General features: G+C 35.5%; 1 protein-coding gene and 1 pseudogene across 9 annotated transcripts in view; one reads left to right on the top strand and one right to left on the bottom strand.

Annotated features, from left to right (window-relative positions):
- Positions 1 to 13,791, bottom strand: part of WASHC3 (WASH complex subunit 3) — an 85,669-nt gene that overhangs the window by 58,672 nt on the left and 13,206 nt on the right. The window lies entirely within an intron of this gene.
- LOC139030698 (cytosolic iron-sulfur assembly component 2A pseudogene) lies at positions 2,372 to 3,281 on the top strand (annotated as a pseudogene).

Below are 13,791 nucleotides of genomic sequence, written 5' to 3'. Positions count from 1 at the left end.
TGCATATTTTCAAGTTTTTTCCTCTCAGTTTATGAGCCTGTACCACAATTCAGTTATGAAAGATGGAATAAATGCTATCTCTTATTTAGGTAAACAATAAGGATCTATGGAGTTGACAGGTAGATGGTACTTTTGTTATTGGAAAGAAGAGGGAGTGAGTAGGAACTGAAAACATGCTATGGGTTGGAAAAAAGCAGCCAGTCCTCCAATCAAGTTGTGTTTACTTAAATTTTAATTTAGGTAAATGGACTCAACCATTCCTTTGCCTTCGGATTTTCAATAATGCTGTATTTAAAATATCTATATTCCATTATATGCAATGTAAGGTATTACATTTAGAATAAAAATTTTAGGTGAAATAGTCTCTATAATACATAATAAATGTTTACTGAACAAATCATAACATAAAAACAATTACATGTCCAATTATCTCCTTGTGAAAGCTTTCCATGAAGGGATATAAAATTTATTTAAATAAATCTCTTAATCACTATAAAATGGATGATGGCTATGTAAAAAAAGTAAGCTTCATTTCTAATGATGTACAGATTTAGAAAATGCTATGACACTGATATTAACTCTCATACTGCTGCCACCATGAGTCATTAATTTGAACCTAAAAATGTGGTCAAAAAAGAGGCTCACAAATCTTGACTAGCACTAAATACAGTGGTTTCTATGGAGCTAAAGAGTAATTCCTTTTTCAGTGATTATCTCAAGTGATTATTATCCCAGTGAGAAAGTGTTTCTCACTGACTGCCCACCAGATATCTTTAAAGATGTAAGAACAAATCACATGATAAAATGGACAAAAATGACACCAACCATGATGACCAAGGGCCAGGCAGTTATTATTACTTCATTCATAAAATAAGTATGTTAGCAGTTCTATCTATAGCTTTTAGAAATGCAAACTAAAGTTAACCTAAATGCCTATCAGGAAAAACCCTTAAAGAAATTATTTCAAAAACTGAGGGATCTGTTATCATGAGATAATTCACAATACAGCTGTATCAATTTCCTCATGTGTTGATTTTCCCCCAGGATATCCTGTAATGTGATAACTATTAGGTGTAATGACCAAAAAAGCACATGGTGTTTTCTTTGTAGTTACTCAAGTAATTGTTGATTTCAGAGTACTCTGTGGAAGACTCATTTTCCCCCTGTCATTATAATGCAATGATAATATCTATAATTTGAAGTCTTGCTTTGTTAGGGCAATTAATGTTATAACTCCATTATAAATGTCAGCTACACTATAATCCCTAATTTTACTCAAATGATATTTGTTCTCTAAAATATGTATTAATAGCATTTTCTAAATTTAATTATACTTTTGCTTTCTAGGAGTTGAAAACTTCAAAAGAATTTCTATAGCAAATCATTTTGGAATTTGTTGCTTAAAAGTGTAATAAATTCAGATGGACTCCTGTTCAGTTTTTGAAAACTTATTTTTATATATGCCTATTAAAAAGGACTCAATGAGATATCTGCAAATATGGTAACGAAGGCTATACATAGTAGAATTCTTAGTAGTTATAAAAGGATATTCTACTGATCAAAACCACAGAGTATTCACTTTCGAATAGTCTGTTAGTGGAAATGTGTCTCAATTAGTGTGTCAGGAGTCTTTCATTCAATGCTCCTAGTGATGCATTCAAAGGAAGATGACAAAGATAAGGCATTCTATGTAGGTTCAGAACCACAATGAAGGGAACTGAATCAACTGGTCATCAAAACATGGTCTAACCAACCAACTGAATGAAAGTCATTTGTGAACTTGGGCCCTAGCCCAAGGAAAAGAACAAGAAAAGAGAAGTTAGGATGCTGTCTTATATTATGAAAAACTTTGGTAAAATATATGTACATCAGGAAATTTTTTTTAAAAATTGCAGTATTAAGATAAATACAAAAGAGGTAGATATCTTCAGGTAAAGGAAAAGATAACTTTCATTTTTTTCCCAATAAAATTTAGTATTTTAAAATCTACTTTATTTCCCTTTAAAACAGAGTTAACATATTAGCATTTTCTCCAAACTGTAGCATAATACTTACCAAAAAATTAACTCACAAATGATGTGATCAATTCAAGACAAATTATCTTCTATACTAGGACTGACCACCTCCTTGTGAATGCTTATGCTGAGATCCTTGTTAAGAGTATGGTACTAAAAGTGCCTTCCTGGGACTTCCCTGGTGGTCCAGTGGCTAAGACTCCATTTCCCAGTGCAGTGGGCCTGGGTTTGATTCCAGGTCAGGGAACTAGATCCCACATGCTGCAAATAAAGATCCCATACAGATTTAGGGTTCTCTAGCAGCAGTAGCAGTGGCCCATATGAAGACCAGGAAGTTGGTAACTCGAGAGGCTCGCTACTGAGAGACGGTGGCTTGGATGGGACAGTCGCCGAGGATGGCGGAACGTAAGGATGGAGCGGGTGTCCGGACTGCTCTCCTGGACGCTGAGCAGATTCCTGTGGCTCTCGGGTCTCTCTGAGCGGGGAGCTGGGGAGCTGCCCAGCAGCCCCGGATCATGGAAGAGAAAGCGCTAGAAGTTTATGATTTGATTTGAACCATCCGGGACCCAGAGAAGCCCAATACTTTAGAAGAACTGGAAGTGGTAACGGAAAGTTGTGTGGAGGTTCAGGAGATAAATGAGGATGACTATTTGGTTATTATAAGGTTCACGCCAACAGTACCTCATTGCTCTTTGGCGACTCTTATTGGGCTGTGCTTAAGAGTAAAACTTCAGCAGTGTTTACCGTTTAAACATAAGTTGGAAATCTACATTTCTGAAGGAACCCACTCAACAGAGGAAGATATCAACAAGCAGATAACTGACAAAGAGCGAGTGGCGGCTGCCATGGGGAACCCCAGCTTACGGGAAATCGTGGAACAGTGTCCTGGAACCTGACTGATAGCTGTTTTAGAGCCACTGAAATAAAATCATTTGATGTATTTGTTTAAAGTCTTTGTAAAATGTAAAAAAATTCATGTTTAATACATAGGTGATTTGTACCTCAGAGCATTTTTTAAAATGATGATTTCCAAGCAAGATTTAATTATAAGGTAGAACCTAGTTTGTTCAATGTCTAACATTCTCAGGATTTGTAACCCTTAAATAATCAGACAAAAGTATTTTCTAGTTACTGTGTGTAAGATGAGTTGCTATTTTTCTGATGCTTTTCATGTCAAAATATTTACTGTGCCCAAGTGTATTCAATTTAAACCATTACTCTGTAAAATAAATAAAAGATGATTCTTGTACAAAAAAAAAAAAAAAAGATCCCATACAGCATGACAAAGACACAGCCAGTAAATAAACTTTAAAAGTTAAAAAAAAAAAAAAGCCTTCCTCAAGTTGATGGTCTCTAAAACCTCTATGACACTTTATCCCACCTAAGGTGAGCCCATTTAGTAATTAAAGCTCCTTTACTTCCCTGGTCTTTACTTTTTCTCCCATTAATTTACACATCTTGGACAGACAACTTCTTTATAGTTAAGGTGAAAATCACAATATTTCTAAAAAGAGTAAGCAACTACTTAACATACATTAAGTATTATTTCCTCCTTACCAATCTGTAAAACTTTTACGTGAGGGCCCTTACTTCTGTCAGAGGTGGTCAGCAGGAAAAAAAAAGATGGGGAAATCAAAGTTAGGTAACTAAAAAATTACCCAAATTACAGTTGGTTTCAGAGTAAAAGAACCATGCCACACATTTCAGCAAGTATAAAAACTGTCATTCTTAGTAAAATCTTTAAAAGCTTCCTTATGAACTTTAATAGTGGTGTACTGTTCTTTCTGTCACAACTTCTATCATAAGAGTTAAGGAGTTGTTTACATTAGTTGGAATGAAAGATATGAAGTCAAAAGATAAAAATATTTTTCTGCTAAATCCCCTGGTCTTTAGTGTTTCCCATTTATATGTCACTTAAAAGAAATCCCTAAAAATTTTTTTAAAGGAAATTCCCACTAAATTTAAAACCTTAAGCTTAACCTCTAAAAATTCTCCCCCAGTATTAGATTGCTTGCTTCTACTTCTTTTTCTTTCTTTTGTGCACTACTATGGTGTTATAATGAATGTAAGGCAGATGAAGTAAAGTTACTGGTGCTTAGCAAAATAAATAAACTGAAGCAAAGAATTAAATCTGAAAGGACTATTTCAGATAAGCTGTCCCACACATTACCTAAATTATTTTACTTATGAGACTGAAGATACAAAATATGACATGGAGAATAAATTCTGACAGAAATATAGTCTTTTCATATCCACTGTTAAGAAAAACTGATTTGACAAATTTAGCATCCTAAATTTATTACCTTATCAATTATTTTTAAAAGATTATTTTGTGTTCCCAATTTTCTTATGTGGCACTTATTCTTCCTTTAAAAAGTTTTTATTTACATTAATTCAAATTATCTGATACATTACTAAAAAACAAAGAATTCATACAGCAGCCAAATACCCCTCTACAACACTAAAGGAGACAGGTATCTGTATAGATCAGCTTGTTGATCTGTGACCATTCATCAAATATGACTGAGAATTCTAAACCCCCCTTAAGTATACAGTTCAAAATATGTATATATTTCTAGAGATTATAAGCACCATACAAAAATAGTTATGGTTAAACAACTAGTTCCCATAAAGAAATTATTGAAATCAATACTTTCATGGCAACTGAAGGCTACACAAGGATAGCTATAATGAAAAAATATGCAATCATTAACATTCTGAGCTGTATGGTTATGGGCAAAAGTGGTATTAGAGAAGATTATATGAGGAACAGATAAGCATCAAGACAGGTGAATCACCAAATGGATACTGACAACCATTTAACTTAGTAGTCTCTGCCCACTACATGTATTCCCTTCAGCATTCTCAGAAAAACAAATATATAAGGAAAAGCAAGAAATTTCAAACCTGAATTTAGCAGTATTATTGTTTACTGCTCTAACAAAAACATGTAAGAAAAATAAAATAGCAAGGAATAAACATAAGAGCAAATACATCATAAAAGCAAAATTTCTTAACGTTAAATGTGTACATGGCAAGACTGGTTCTGACCTTCCAAACTTTCGATGTCAAGACAACATGGGAAGGATTCAAAAGACAGCCAAAATACTGAAAAATCATAATCTGGAAAACTGGCAAGATAGTTCTTTACATGTGGTTTCCTTAGAGGCTGCTTCACTGACTTCAGCAGAGAGTAAGTAACTTCAGTAGTGTGGTTTTTTTTTTTTTTTTTTTTTGCCAAATACAATGAAAAGCACCAGTTTCTAGGTTTTCTAATTACTCAGGCCATGGCAAGCATGGGTTGTTACCTCAGGGGCTCTCCATTGGCAGCTAACTGTCACATTAGCTTAGGGAAAATCTTTATCTAATCTCTCTTATGTTTGATGAAAGACAGAAAGGAAGCAGGATAACTGTGGTCACCGAGTTCTACTGTGTGTGCTCCGTGCTCAGCTGTGTCTGAATCTTTGCCTACAGACGCCACGGACTATAGTCCGCCAGGCTCCTCTGTCCGTGAGATTTCCCAGGCAAGAACACTGGAGTGGGGTGCCATTTCTTTCTCCAGGGGATCTTCCCGACCCAGGGATCAAACCGTCTCCTGCCCTGGCAGGTGGATTCTTTACCAATGCGCCGCCTGGAAAGCCCTGAGCTCCAGTTACGTCAACTCAAAGTTACTACTCATGCGGTTTATCATTCTGTTAACCTTTGCTTCCTTCTTTCAATTACAGTCAAATGGAAATGGAACTGGGAAGGAAAAATATTTTCCCTTTTCCAGTTTCAAAGCTGGCTAAACTACACAATTAAACAAATATGTTCACGTTCATCTTTTCTTTATCTACATTCGTATGTGTGGGTAATCAGTCGCTGTCCATGCCAGCTTTTCCCTTCAATGAACAGTGTTATGCTAAAACAGCAGAGAAAACTGTCTGCCCTAAACCTTCATGTAATCAAAAAATATTGACCTTGATACTGATCAGTAAACTTTAGCTATTATAAAGGAAACAAAACACTTATTAAAATACCTACAGAATTAAAAAAATTTAAAAAGTGGCATAGAGTTGTTAAAACTACATCTGCCAATAGTGCTTTCCATACCTCTGACTACATATGAACCAGCAGCTCCTCCTTTTGACTATTTTGTTAATCAGTGATGAGAAACCTATCCTGGAACTCTCTACACCCTGGGAAGTCACATGGAGATCATATCACAAACGAGGTTTTAAAGCCCTGAATCACTCTTAAAAACCTATGCCTTACCTAAAAACCATTCTACTTTATGCTTGATTCGTTTCCCCAGGTCCAAGGTGTATAATTTCTAGATGCACCCATTTTAAGAATCAGTTGGAGATGCTTTCATTAGATAATGGAAGTCACATTTCCCCAGGCCAACATCCATGCTGGCAACAGATGCATCAGAACCACCAGAACCAAGGAGATTATTCAATTCACATTTTAAGCCAGCCAAAGAAAACAGAGCTTAAAAAAAAAACTAAGTGTCCGAAGAGACTGTTTTGGCAAATATGACTTCAAAAAATACAAGTCATTAGCTTCTTAATGTGGAAGTCGGATTTTCCCAATGAACAATTTATTACTGGCAAAGTATTCACCAAGCTCTGCCAGTAAAAAAGGGGGGAATTGTTGGAAAAGTGATCTAGGCACACAATTCCAGTTAAGTTATAAATGCAATATGTAATTTAGTAAAGACTTGTGCTGCACTACTATGACAACAAACATTGAATCAGAATCAATTATCTGCCACATTTGGAACACAACAGTATTACTCACTGAAAAATCTTGTGCAAAACTTGCTTTAAAAGAAAAAAAAATCAGAAAAGGCCAGCAGGTGTTCCAGGAACATTTGTTAATAATGAGATCCAATTTTGAGATCAATTAATGGGTCAAAAATCTAGAAAGAACTTTAGATATTGTTTTATGAATGAAGGGACTGAGATCTTAAGAGGAAATATGGTCAGAATACAGTCACATGGGATTGCCTGACAAAGCTAAGAAAGTATAGCATGACGCATCCAGAAGTAAAGATCTGGGTGTCCTCAGAGGCATCTGAATGGTCTCAGAGGTAACTGCTTCCTGGAAATGGAGTCATTCTTGTATCTCACAGAAGGTAGTAATCCAGGGGTGAAAGAAAAAACAAATGAGACTAAAAAGCAAGGTACTGTTTATTTCCCTGTGCATTGGTACTTGTGATTTTTGAAAGACTTTGTTGGCTTCGGTTTTAATTACCTCACCTCTAAAGTGGATTTACAAAGACGTGACAAGAGAAGCAAGGCCAATATTAATATAAAAGCAGCACACTCCAGGAGAAATCTAGGACCCAGGAAAAGGAAGTTTTCAGGGTAGCTGGCAAAGAAAGCCAGAAAAGACTATAGGTCCATCTTGATACCCAGAAAGCCTGAAATTGTTTTTAAAAGTTTGTGTTTGAAAAAAAAAAAAAAAGTTCGTGTTTGTAAGTGATAGGATTTCCTGTGTCTTCCAAGTGGTCACTACATTGGAAGTCAGCAAATTCAAACTTTTATACAAATGAAGAAGCTGAAAGAGCTTGAGAAACACACTCACTGTCTTCTGAGAGAGAATAGCATGGTTCTAAGTAATAATACAGGAAGGAAGGAAAAGAAAAGATTACAAGAGGGTTGAGGGCCTAGTGAGCATTAAGATTTTGGGAAAAGATGAGAAACAGTATATGTGGGATTACAGGTAAAAGACACTGCTTATGTACAATGGAGATAAGACAATCTCTTCAACAAGTGGTGCTGGGAAAAATGGTCAATCACTTGTAAAAGAATGAAACTAGAACACTTTCTAACACCATACACAAAAATAAACTCAAAAGGGATTAAAGATCTAAATGTAAGAAAAGAAACTATAAAATTTCTAGAGGAAAACATAGGCAAAACACTCTGATGTAAATCACAGCAGGATCCTCTATGACCCACCTCCCAGAGTAATGGAAATAAAAGCAAAAAAAAAAAAAACAAATGGGACCTAATTAAACTTAAAAGTTTCTGCACAACAAAGGAAACTATAAGCAAGGTGTAAAGACATTCTTCAGAATGGGAGAAAATAATAGCAAACGAAGCAACTGACAATCTCAAAATTATACAAGCAGCTCCTGCAGCTCAATTCCAGAAAAATAAACGACCCAATCAAAAAATGGGCCAAAGAACTAAACAGACATTCTCCAAAGAAGACATACTGATGGCTAACAAACACACGAAAAGATGCTCAACATCACTCATTATCAGAGAAATGCAAATCAAAACCACAATGAGGTATCATCTCACACTGGTCAGAATGGCTGCTATAACAAAGGCTATAAACCATTAATGCTGGAGAGGCTGTGGAGAAAAAAGAACCTTCTTACACTGTTGGTGGGAATGCAAACTCGTACAGCCACTATGGAGAATAGTGTGGAGATTCCTTAAAAACCTGGAAATAGAACTGCCATATGACCCAGCAATCCCAATGCTGGGCATACACACCGAGAAAACCAAATCTGAAAGAGACACGTGCACCCGAATGTTCATCGCAGCACTGTTTACAATAGCTAGGACATGGAAGCAACCTAGATGTCCATAGGCAGACAAATGGATAAGAAAGCCGTGGTACATATACACAATGGAATATTACTCAGCTATTAAAAAGAATGCATTTGAATCAGTTCTAATGAGGTGGATGAAACTGTAGCCTATTATACACAGTGAAGTAAGTCAGAAAGAAAAACACCAATACAGTATACTAATGCATACATATGGAATTTAGAAAGATGGTAATGATGACCCTATATGCAAGACAGCAAAAGAGACACAGATGTACAGAACAGACTTTTGGACTCTGTGGGAGAAGGCGAGGGTGGGATGATTTGCAAGGATAGCATTGAAACATGTATGTTATCATATGTGAAACAGATGGCCAGTCCAGGTTGGATGCATGAGACAGGGTGCTCAGGGCCGGTGCATTAGGATGACCCTGAGGGATGGGATGGGGAGGGAGGTGGGAGGGCGGTTCAGGATGGGGGACACATGTACACCCCTGGCTGGTTCATGTGAATGTATGGCAAAACCACCACAATACTGTAAAGTAATTAGCCTTCATTTAAAATAATAAATTAATTTACCAAAAAAAAAAAAAAAAAGACACCCCTTACGGATCAGCAGTCAAATTTTAAATGACAAAAATATGAAGACAATTAAAACCAGAAGAAATCACATCACTGCCCTCCTATCAGTGTCCTGGGGCACCGTTAACTCCCTTTTGAGCACAGAATGGTTATTTTGGGGATCTTAGGAGTATATTTTTTTTACTGTTGGTATATAGAGATTTCTTTCAGAAAGATAGGTTTTCTGCAGACCATGCTCTCTTTCCCTTTTTTTGACACAAACAATCCCTTAAATTCCAGAATGCAGGCTTCTAAAATTCAGCTTTGATAACATGTAGAAATGTGTATGGTGAGTAACAAAATACTTAAGATCAAAACAATAAGACAAAGTAAAACTCATTTGATGAATTATACTGATGTGGTCTTTCTCTATGTTAATAACTAAATTTTTAGTAAGCGGGTAGCAAGAAAATCTTACTCTCAGAAGTTGAGGAAAAAATGGGCATTTAATGAAAATCTACAATCTTGTTGGGAAAGTGAAACATTTTCCAGTATTGATAAGACAATTTCTAGTAAAGTTATCTTCTAGAATTAGCTGGGGTTAAGCTCTTAAATCAAATTTATTTTTCTTTCTTATATTCCTTGCTCTCAGTCACTGTCAAGGAATGGAATCATCTTGGAAGAATAAACGACTGTTTAGGAAGGTAATTTACTATCCTTGAGTAGAGAGATACCAAGCTATCTAGATTATTCCCATGCTAATGACAGAAACTGAAGGATTCAATGCCACAGATTGCAAGGGGTCTGTAATGACTCTTCTCCACTTGTGTGAGGTATTTTCTAAAGAAGGGTGGTATTGTACTTCAAAGTTATAGTTTTGTAAAGACAACGATTAAGGAAACACAACTAGCTATGCATATGTTGCTGAATCATATTTTAGGGGATGACTTATGACTCTAGAATGATTATACTCCTGGAAAAGTGTTAAGTAATTTAGAAGAACCAAAATTATGCTTAGCAAGACCCACAGGTATGATCAAGGAGCTTTAAACTGAAACCAAAGGATAAGAAAATTCCTCAACTAAAACTCTGAGACTATGAACAATAACGACATCATAGGAGAGAAAAATAAAGTAGAACTACCAAGTTAAGAGATATAAACAAACAGAAAACAAATCCAACCACCTAAAAAGAAGTGTGTATATGTGTATTTGTACATTGCAAACTTGAAATTTCAAAGTAAGTAAATTTCAGGGACTAACACTTATTGGGAAGGAATTCATGAATGGCAACTGACATTTGAAAGGAGTATGTTACAATGTTATATAATGGAAGGCAGAAGATACTTTTAAACCAAAATACCTTTAAACCAATTCATATAAACTACACAGAGATTCTTGAACAAGGGATAAAGGAATCACTAAGCTAAGTTAAAAGAAGGTAAAGGATGTATTACCAGAGGGGACGTACTTTTTTGTTGCCTGATCAGATGGAGGATTTAGGTCAAGTTTTCCTGAAACAGGCTGCAAACAAACACAAGGATAAGATAGAACCATGATGGGTGGGTGATATTAGCTCTTTACATGTACTGGCAGCTTTAAGTTCGTTCAAATCAGAGCATCTGACAGACTTCTAAGTTAGCCTGTTGAAAACTGCATCCTTCACTGATTTAACAATTTCATGATTAAGTTTAAACAAAAAGCCAGAACTGAATGATGATGCAGAGTGACAAGAAGTCTAGTGACTATGCCAATGAAAGACAATTCTGGGCTCTGTCAAACAAGTTGCTACATCTGCAGTTGGATATTTTGAAGGTCACTCATGATAGTCTTAGGAGAAAGGAAAAATAGTGGATTTATAGAAAGCTTAGTAACTGTCATCTGAAGAGTAATGATCAGAAGGTTCACATCAACCCTGAGGGTCTATTTTTGGTTCAGTTCTATAAAATATTTAAAATCAATAACTTGAAAAAATAGGACATTTATACACTTCCAGGGGATACAAATTGGGAAAGAGTTAATATGCAGGATAGAACAGTACATTCAACAAATACTGGGACTTCCCTGGTGGTCCAGTGGTTAAGACTCCACACTTCCACTTCAGGAGGTGTTGGCTTGATCCCTGACTAGGGAAGTATGATCCCACATGCCACTCAGTGTGGTCAAACAAAAATAAAAAAGAACAACAAAAAACAGATATCGAAGGAGCAACCTTATAGGCAAGGTGATAAAGTGAATTATGAAGATCGGTCAAAGCACAGGTCTCTTGCTCATGATTTTCTTTTCAACACAGTAGATAAAAATATTTTTAAATTATCAAGGAACAAGATATGAAGTGATAAAAAAATACAGATAAAGTGGTTGAACAGATAAATGAAGGGAGACATCACCTCTGGCTTTGTATGTCAGTGGGTTCAGGATTCGGGGTAATTTAGTTAAAGTGTTTACGTGAACACGTCAGGTGAGTAGAATTTGGACAGGTAGTGATCAAGAGGAGGATTGAGATTCAGAGGTGGAAAAGCATGGAGCTTATATTGAGAAAGTTCTGTGGTTTTGTCTTAAGAATGAAATGTAGGGCAGGGAGCAATAGGATACAAAAGTTGGGTAATAAGGTTCTGGGATACAGGTTGGCACAATGAACTAAAAACAATAAAATTAAATTTAACTTGGATGAACTTATAATTTCAAAGCAAAGATGTTGGTCCCTGCTTTCTTCTTGAAAATTATTACCCCCAAATACTAAGGCAAAAAAGAAATAACACGAACTCCAATTTTATTGACTAAGAGGCATCCATGAACCACAATAAATGGAAATTAAAAGCAGATAAAAGAATGACTTAGCAGAGCAAAGGCAGGCCAAGTCCATGTGCCTGAAGAGGAGGATACCACAAAGCAGCAGCACTTCCAGAACCCTGGAAATGTTTAGGAATTAGAAACACCCATACCAGAGGCAGAAGGAGGCAGAGGACTAAAATCAAGAATGTTGGGTTAGAACAGCAAAAAAACTCAGGCAGAAGAAATTAAACTCCTGCTCATGGCCACACCAAACAAAAGGGATGGGCTTGAGCTAAGAGCCAGGTACCACTATCGAATAAGATAGTTTAAAAAACTATAGTTTTAAAAATTAGTTTAAAAAATAAGAAAAACAACAATTAATTGCTTCTTAAATGTTTTTAGATAAAAATTACTTGAATGATGTTATAAAACACTGTAAAATATTTTTAAACAGCTCTTAATCAGAAGAGCATTTTCCAAAACACATATGCTCTGGCTCCAAGTCCCAACTGCAGAGATTCTCGTTTAATGGGTGGGAACTAACAACCTCTATCCAGAAAACTTTCTTACTCTAAAGACCACTGAGCTAGTGTAAAAAAAGTAATCTATCACCAAAACCTATCAAAGGTTAAAGTGACATTTCATTTTCATTCATAGGTAAACCCTATGTACCTGCTGTGGTTCTAGGATCTGGGAATACCAAAGTAAACAAAAAATTTCCCACACTTGTGGAGTTTATATTCTAGAAGCAGGAGAGACACCAATAATGTGTGTAAAGTATGTAGTATTTTGCCTGTAATTGGATGGTCATATGAAGAAAAATACAGTTGGGAAGGAGTCAAGGGAGTGGGACCAGAAAGAAGGTAATATTTCTGCAAGTATTTGAAGTAAGAGAAGGAAAAAATGATAAAGATATTTGGGAAAAGTGTTTCAGGGAGACAGAACAGATGCAAAGGCCCGAGTTAGGCAACTGTTCATGGATTTATTTAAGGAATACCAAGGAGGCCCGCAGAGCTGGAGCACAGTGAGTGAAGAGAAGAGATTAAAAATTTAATAAGGGAGCTGAGTTGTATAGGATCTCACAGGCCTGTGAAGGACTTTGGTTGTTATTCCTAGTGAAATGACAAGCTACATGATTAGAAGAATGAATATGTGAAGAATCCATTTACAGATATACATACAAACATATGATATACGTTATATATGAGATTCTGAAAAGCAATGAAAATTTTCTAAGTAATTAATAACAAAAATAAAAATGTCAAGTGCTGTCTGGAAACCTTAGCTGGCTAAACAAATCTAGAGAATACTTAATATGGTACTTTAGAACAAGTGTTTAATAAATATTTGTGGAATAAATGGACAATGAATTTATACTGAAAAAGGAGAATGAGAGTTTCTCAAGTTCTTGTAAAATCTGAGGCAATGTATTAAGAATATAACAATTACCCTAAGATGTGGTCTTTTATTAAATATTTCAAGGTAGTCTTACAGATACAAAGTATATTTTACTATTTCCTAATTATATCAGGCAAGAAGAGACTAAATAAAAAGCCTTTCACAGTTACTCTGAGACTTTTCATCTTTTGTTTGAAAGAGTCAAAGACATAGTTTTTAACAGTTCATATTTTAAGCTTAGCTTAAGCTTTCATTGGTTCTAGTTTTAAAAAGTCATTCATCATGATTCACACTCAAACTAGTGCCATTTTATTAGTTTAAAAAATTTATATATTTTCACCCCGAAGTCTGCTTTTTTCTCCCCAAAGTCTAAAATCCAGAGTTTTGACTGTTAATGAAGAATTCTGAAAGTGATAAAGTCATTTCTTCTGACATCTAGAAAAAGTGAATGTACTTTCTTCTCTCCATTGTCACCACTGTAGCTTCTAAATAA

The sequence above is a fragment of the Odocoileus virginianus genome, chromosome 23 (assembly GCF_023699985.2).
Source record: "Odocoileus virginianus isolate 20LAN1187 ecotype Illinois chromosome 23, Ovbor_1.2, whole genome shotgun sequence".
NCBI lineage: Eukaryota > Metazoa > Chordata > Mammalia > Artiodactyla > Cervidae > Odocoileus > Odocoileus virginianus.
This window is presented reverse-complemented; position numbering and strand designations above follow the sequence as displayed.